We start from the raw sequence: 6,435 nt of genomic DNA, 5'->3' as shown, positions 1-6,435 counted from the left end.
ATGGTAGGTACAAGTTGAATCCAAAATCCATTCATCTGGATGGGATGTTAAAGGTGATGCAGCCAAAAAGAAATCTGATTCCGCATCACTTTTGCATTTTGCAACATTTACGTCTTGCGAAGCTTTTCCTTTCTTCTTTAATTTTGGACAGTCTTTCTTCCAGTGCCCTTTCTTAAGATAGAAAGCACAATCTTTTTTTGCAACTCTGCTTTTCGATTTGGACCTTCCTCTTCTCCCCTTTGATTGGCTTTGTTGACGACCTCTTGCCACTAATGCTTCATCTGCTGCAGCTACTTTCTTTTTCATTTTATCCTACTTTCTCAATTCATGACTATACAAAGCAGAACATACAGCATCAAAAGACACATTCTCATTCCCATGAAGTAACGCAGTTTTCAAATTTTTAAATTTATCAGGAAGGGATGACAACAACATCAAAGTCAAATCTTCATTTTCAAATTTCATATCTAAATTTAATAGGTCTGCTACTAACTGATTAGTGATGTGTTCATTCATAGTAGTACCTGGTTAGTAATCAAATCAGAACAATTTTTGCTTTATTAGGAGTTTATTCTGACCACTCTTCTTCAGAAATTTCTCCTCTAATGCCCTCCATAATTCCATGCAGAAGTCTCGTTCTTGAAAGCATATTTTTGCTCTCTGGACAAACACGATCGAATAGTTCCGCATGCCAACCGATTTATGGTACTCCACTCCTTTTCTTCTATGTCATCTGATTTCTTTTCTTCAATGACAATGTCAAGACTCTGTTGGAAAAGAGAGTCAATGACTTCGCCTTGCCACATACCCAAATGGCCAGTACCGTCAAATATCTCCACCGCCAACTTCGAACTTGACATTGGAGTTCTCGATCATGTAGACGAGGAAACCAATGCCTCAGATGTAATTCTTGACATGGAATTATTAGATGCCATTACAGACTCAAATGATAGTATTCAATATAACAAACTACAAACAAACCAAAGGACGAACCTTCGGCTCTGATACTACTTGTTGGGGAAACCGGGTAACTTTCCACTCAACTGATTCAACTAGTGATTAAACCGATTCAGTAATTCCCAAGAAAGATCGTTAAAACAATCTCCTTAGACAGAATTACTATTTCAAGTAAATTTTCAGGAAAGACTGGAGGGGTCACAAGCGGTCCCATTTAAAACCCAGTCTCCTAGACAGAATTTAAGTGCAAGGTATATTATGACAACTAGACCCGTGTATACATAAATAATACGTATAAACGAATAAGAAAAATACACCCAAATGAACTGTATAAAACACTACAAATATACCCGACAAATATATATTGAATACTATACTACAATAAAAAAGAAACTACTAAACAAATGCAGAATAAATAAAAAGAGATAAGGAAAGAACGCACCCGAAAATTGATAACGGAGTTCAGCCTATTTTACTTACTCTCCGAACACCACTCAAGCAGCCTATTTTTATAATTTAGGAGAAGAAAGATTTATAAAAGAATTAAAAAATCCTTTTTGGGTAATTTTTTTGTTGGTGTTTTTGGTACATTTGAATTGAGGAGAGGGAGTGATTATTTATAGCTAACAAGTACCTCTCTTCAAAGTTAAGCCACTGATGTGGAATTAATTTTTTTGTCAAAATTTGTCAACAATTGTGGGCTTGAATTACTGCCACAAAAGTCAACACCTTAGACATTTCCCTGTTAGCATCAAAACTAGAGCTACAATTGAGTCTGCCAAAATCAAACGGTAACAGAGGAGATTTTGTCTTGAAGCCGCCAAAATCTGGCTTGAAGCCTTGAAGCTGTAGCTTGTTAGTACTTGGTAGAAGTCGTAGAGATTTCGTCTTGTTGGTAGGAGCTGCAACGGTGGTGGTTTCATGGATAAACTAGGGTTTCAGACAGTGGTGGAGAAGAAGTGAAAAGTGAAGATTGAAGACTGAAGAAATGACAAAGGATTGAGGAGAGGAGACGATGAGAAGAATAGGAGCTTTTTTTGACTTTTTGAGGCACAAATTGTTAAAAAATTGCCATTAAAGTTTGCAATTCTTTGATAAATTACAAACCCACCCCAAATGTTTTCATTTACTTGCAAAATAGAATCTCGCATTTCAGAAATTTACAAAAATTTGTAGGATCGAGGTAGGATCATAGGATCGTACTTGATCTTATGTAGATTAATGCAATTTACGATTCCGAATAGGATCCGGATCGATTTTAGTTATCTGGATCGTAAGATCCTACGATCCGGATTGCGATTTTGACAACATTGGTTATAATTTGTTTATCAGTGAGTGAATGAAATTATTATTGCATCTATAATCAATTGAGTGAACCATCTCCGAAGTTATTTTTTGGCTAGAGTTTATTTATTATTGTTTCATTTTTAGTAAATTATTAGTTAGGTTTTTTTATTTGAATTGTTTAATTATTTGTATTTTTATAAAAATCCCCCCATATTTTGAACTTGAAGAGAAAAAAATTATCTTCAATCTCTGTGGATTCGACCATACTCACTACTATATACAAAAATTATATTTTCCTTGAGTAAATATTATTATTGTATAGGCTCGACACTTGTCAGGTTTTTATTTTTTTGCTCTGTATTTGTATCCATTTATTGCGGGTACTCGACTCTCATATGCCCCGCTACGAAAAATCGAATCGAATATCCTATTTTTTGAATCGGATTGGATCGGGTTCATCGGATTTTCGGATCGACGGATTTTTTTGCCCACCCCTAGCAGCAGGAGGTGAGCCCTATGTAATTAATATTGACAACTTCTTTAATCATGTTGCATCTGTGATTGTGCACATAGCAATCTAGTCTTGTAATTATTGGCTGCACTACAGCACAAAAACAACTAAAACAAACCCTCCAATCAAAGAGGGAAATAAAATCAAGTTTGCTAAATTTCCAGTGGTGGGGGATTTGCAACATGAGATCGATCCTACTAATCCTTACTTCATCGAGTTGCACCTCCATTTCTGTATAGCTCTGTCTAAAATTGGAGTATGTTAGGGGTGGGAATCTTGTGGATAGTTTTTGCAAATATTATTTCTAACAGAGACAAGAAGATTTACGAGATGAGGTGTCTTCCCTGTTAACTTGTTTTCTTGAGAGTATGTCACACGAGGAGGAGGAGAAGATGGAACAAAGTTCGTATGAAGAAATTAAAGTAGTGCTACTATGGACAACATCTCTGCTTGATGTAGTACAAAGAGAGAGAAGGAGAAGATGGAGGAGGAGGTGGTGGTTTATCTTCCTTTTCCTCCATGTTTTGAGATATGTCTTCTCAAGGCAAAGTTTATCTTGAAGAAGCTACTCCATCACATCTCTCTTAGCAACAATAGATGGACTTTGTCCATGATTTCATCTCATGAAGACTAAGCCAAAGATGAATTCAATCATATCCTCTAAAACTTGAGAAGATAGGTCTGAGATTTCCCCCTTGAGAAGATTGAACATGGGAAAAAGGCCATGGCAGATATTGAACACAAGGAATTGACTCTCTCAAACTTTTGCCTACCATGGGATTGTATTTCTCAGATTGGAAAACTACCAAACCTGAAAGTTCTCAAGTTGCTTTCTAGTGCGTTCGATGGGCAAAGATGGGACATGAGGGAAGAGGAGTTCCCAGAACTTAGTATTTTCAACTTTGCCCCATCTTTTGTATGTAATATGTTAGAAATACTTAACGATGAGAATTGAGGGCCACATGTTAGAAAAGTTCTAATTAAGGATGACAATAGGGGCGGGTGGGCGCGGGCACCCATCCTGCGGGGGGCTAATGGGACAGGGATGGGAGGAATTTCCCCCCTCCCCTCGCTTAGAAACGAGACGGAGGAGTGTAACCCGTCCCGCCACCTGCTTTTAAAAAATAAATATATAAAAATATATTTTTATATATAATATATAATTTAAGGATTATTATCACTTTACCTCCTTAAACTATATCACTACTATCAATTTACCCCCTAACGTTATCTTTTAGTCACTTTACTCCCATAAATAATTCAACTCAATATGTTAAGAAATTTTGGACAAAAATACCCTTTTATATTTACCCAAAATTTTTTAAATATATTTACCTTTTTTATATATAATTAAAAGTACAAAAAATTGGAATGATTATTCTTCCTTTTTTTCACTTTAAGAGATCAAAAAACATAAAAAATAAAAGGGTTTTCTTGAATTTTTTTTTTCACACTTATTAATACTAGAAAAAGAAAAGGAGATAGGAAAGAAGAATACAGAAAATTAGATTTTGCAAAGAAAAAAATAAAGAAAAGTCTAACATTATCGTATTATGTTAATGTTATCAGGATTAGAATTGAAATTTGATGGTAAACAGAAAAGTGAAATAATTTTAAAATAATAAAAGTATTTAATTCTTTCTTATTTGTAATTTTTAAAAAAAGAATTGAGCTCCCTCTCTCCCTCTCTCCTTCTCCCCCTCCCCCTCCCCTTCTCCATCTTTCTATTATTTTTACATTAATAAGATTGACAAGAAGAAATAAATTAATACTTTGACTTTTTTTTCTTGATACTAAAAAGGAGAATAACCACTCTAAATTTTTTATTATTTTTATTATACAAAAAGGAGGATATTTTTTTAAAATTTTTTAACTTGCTAAGTTGGTTTAATGATAGAATAAATTGCCTAAAAATAACTCTATGGAGTAAATTAATAATGAGATTATAGTTTATGGGGGTAAAGTAATAATAATTTTAAGGGTTAAACATGTTTTTTCACTTTAATTAACAAATTCTGTTAAGTTTGACCATTAGTCTTGGGGATAAAGTGATTAAAAGATAACGTTAAGGGGGAAATTGATAGTAACACCAAACGTTAAGGGGGTAAAGTGATAATAACCCATAATTTAATTAGTTACAAACTTATGATAATGATATTATTAATTATATATATTATATAATGTATATTAGTATGTGTAATATGATTGATATTATCAATTATACTAATAATTATATATGTCTACTAATAGAAATTATTAATTGGTTATACAAAATTTACTAATACATTGATACTAAATCCCTAATTACACTTAATACAATAACATTTATTTCTCAAAAAAAAAGTAAAAGCATAATAATGAATTAGTGATTATATTTGTGCCAAAAGTGAAAACCTGATTATTTTAGTTGTATTTATTTCATCATGTTGGATTGTATTCAAATAACTGTTGTTTCATTGTTTTTATAAGTTTCAATTGTGAAATTACAATGAATAATAATTTGGTGATGTTGTTATTTTAGTACTTGATTATTTGCTAAAATTTAACTATAATAAAATTATATAACAAATTTTTATTAGTCCTGCGGGGGCACCCACAGGGGAAGTGGGGCGCGGTGGGGCCGGCGGGGGACGGAAGATGGAAGGGGGGCGAGGGGAATTTGTAGGCAGCCGGGGGAGGGGGGGGAACCCAACCCCGCCCCGTTGCCATCCTTAGTTCTAATCCAGAATTTTCTAAAAATTTCATCGACGGATGCAAAGGGACTCGTCTGATTCGGTGGCGATTCAGTTCTTCCGGATTCCCTATTGACCTTCTTGGATCCACCATTCCCTTTAGTGTAGAGTAGGAGTAGGTGCAGAATAACATTTATCGTGTCTGGAAAAAAAAAAGCTAGTGGTCGTGGGCCCACCTGTCTTGTGAACTTGTTTGAAGATAATTGCGTTCTGCACCCTCGATAATTATGCATTAGAAGTTTGGACTCATCACTGGTTTGGGTTTAGTACTAGGGCCATAAGTTAAAGTCCCTTCCCTATAGTTTTGAACTTTAAAATTTCTGTACAGTATTATTGTGGTAATTAATCTTGTCTGGGAGTGTAAACATACATAATAATACCCAATGCTTTAATGTTCAAGTTTGTCTGTTTATTATGCAAAGTTTGAAATTTTGTTGAAACTTGGATTAATTATTTATTGGGCTAAATTCAAACAACCTTTTGTTAAGTTCAATCATGTAAATTTTTATTTAATATTAATAGAGCCAAGATTGAGTCGAATTTGAAAGTTTATCAAACAAAAAATGTTATTCATGTTTGATTTGATTAGTTAGCGTACAAAATTCAAACAAACTTTAATCGAGCCGAAACCAACTAAGTTTTGAGCAGCTTAGTTTGATTTTTGTCCATAATGTCTCAGATTTTAACCAAATTAGTTCTTAAAAATTCTGAAAAATAGATTTGGTCCTTTGACCAAAAAAATGTCAATGACTAGAGATCGGTCCAATTGCCAGTGGTGAGGAATGGGGGACAGGACCACTATAGCAGCAATGGTTCCAAACCGTTAAGGGCTAACTTTGGCCCAAAATTCAATTTTAAAGAATGCACTACAAAATGTTTACCCGATTTATATGACTCACCTAATAGAATAGTGCAAGCAAATGTTTACCCGATTTATATGACTCAGAC

Source organism: Coffea arabica, chromosome 3e (genome assembly GCF_036785885.1).
Source record: "Coffea arabica cultivar ET-39 chromosome 3e, Coffea Arabica ET-39 HiFi, whole genome shotgun sequence".
Taxonomy (NCBI): domain Eukaryota; kingdom Viridiplantae; phylum Streptophyta; class Magnoliopsida; order Gentianales; family Rubiaceae; genus Coffea; species Coffea arabica.
This window is presented reverse-complemented; position numbering follows the sequence as displayed.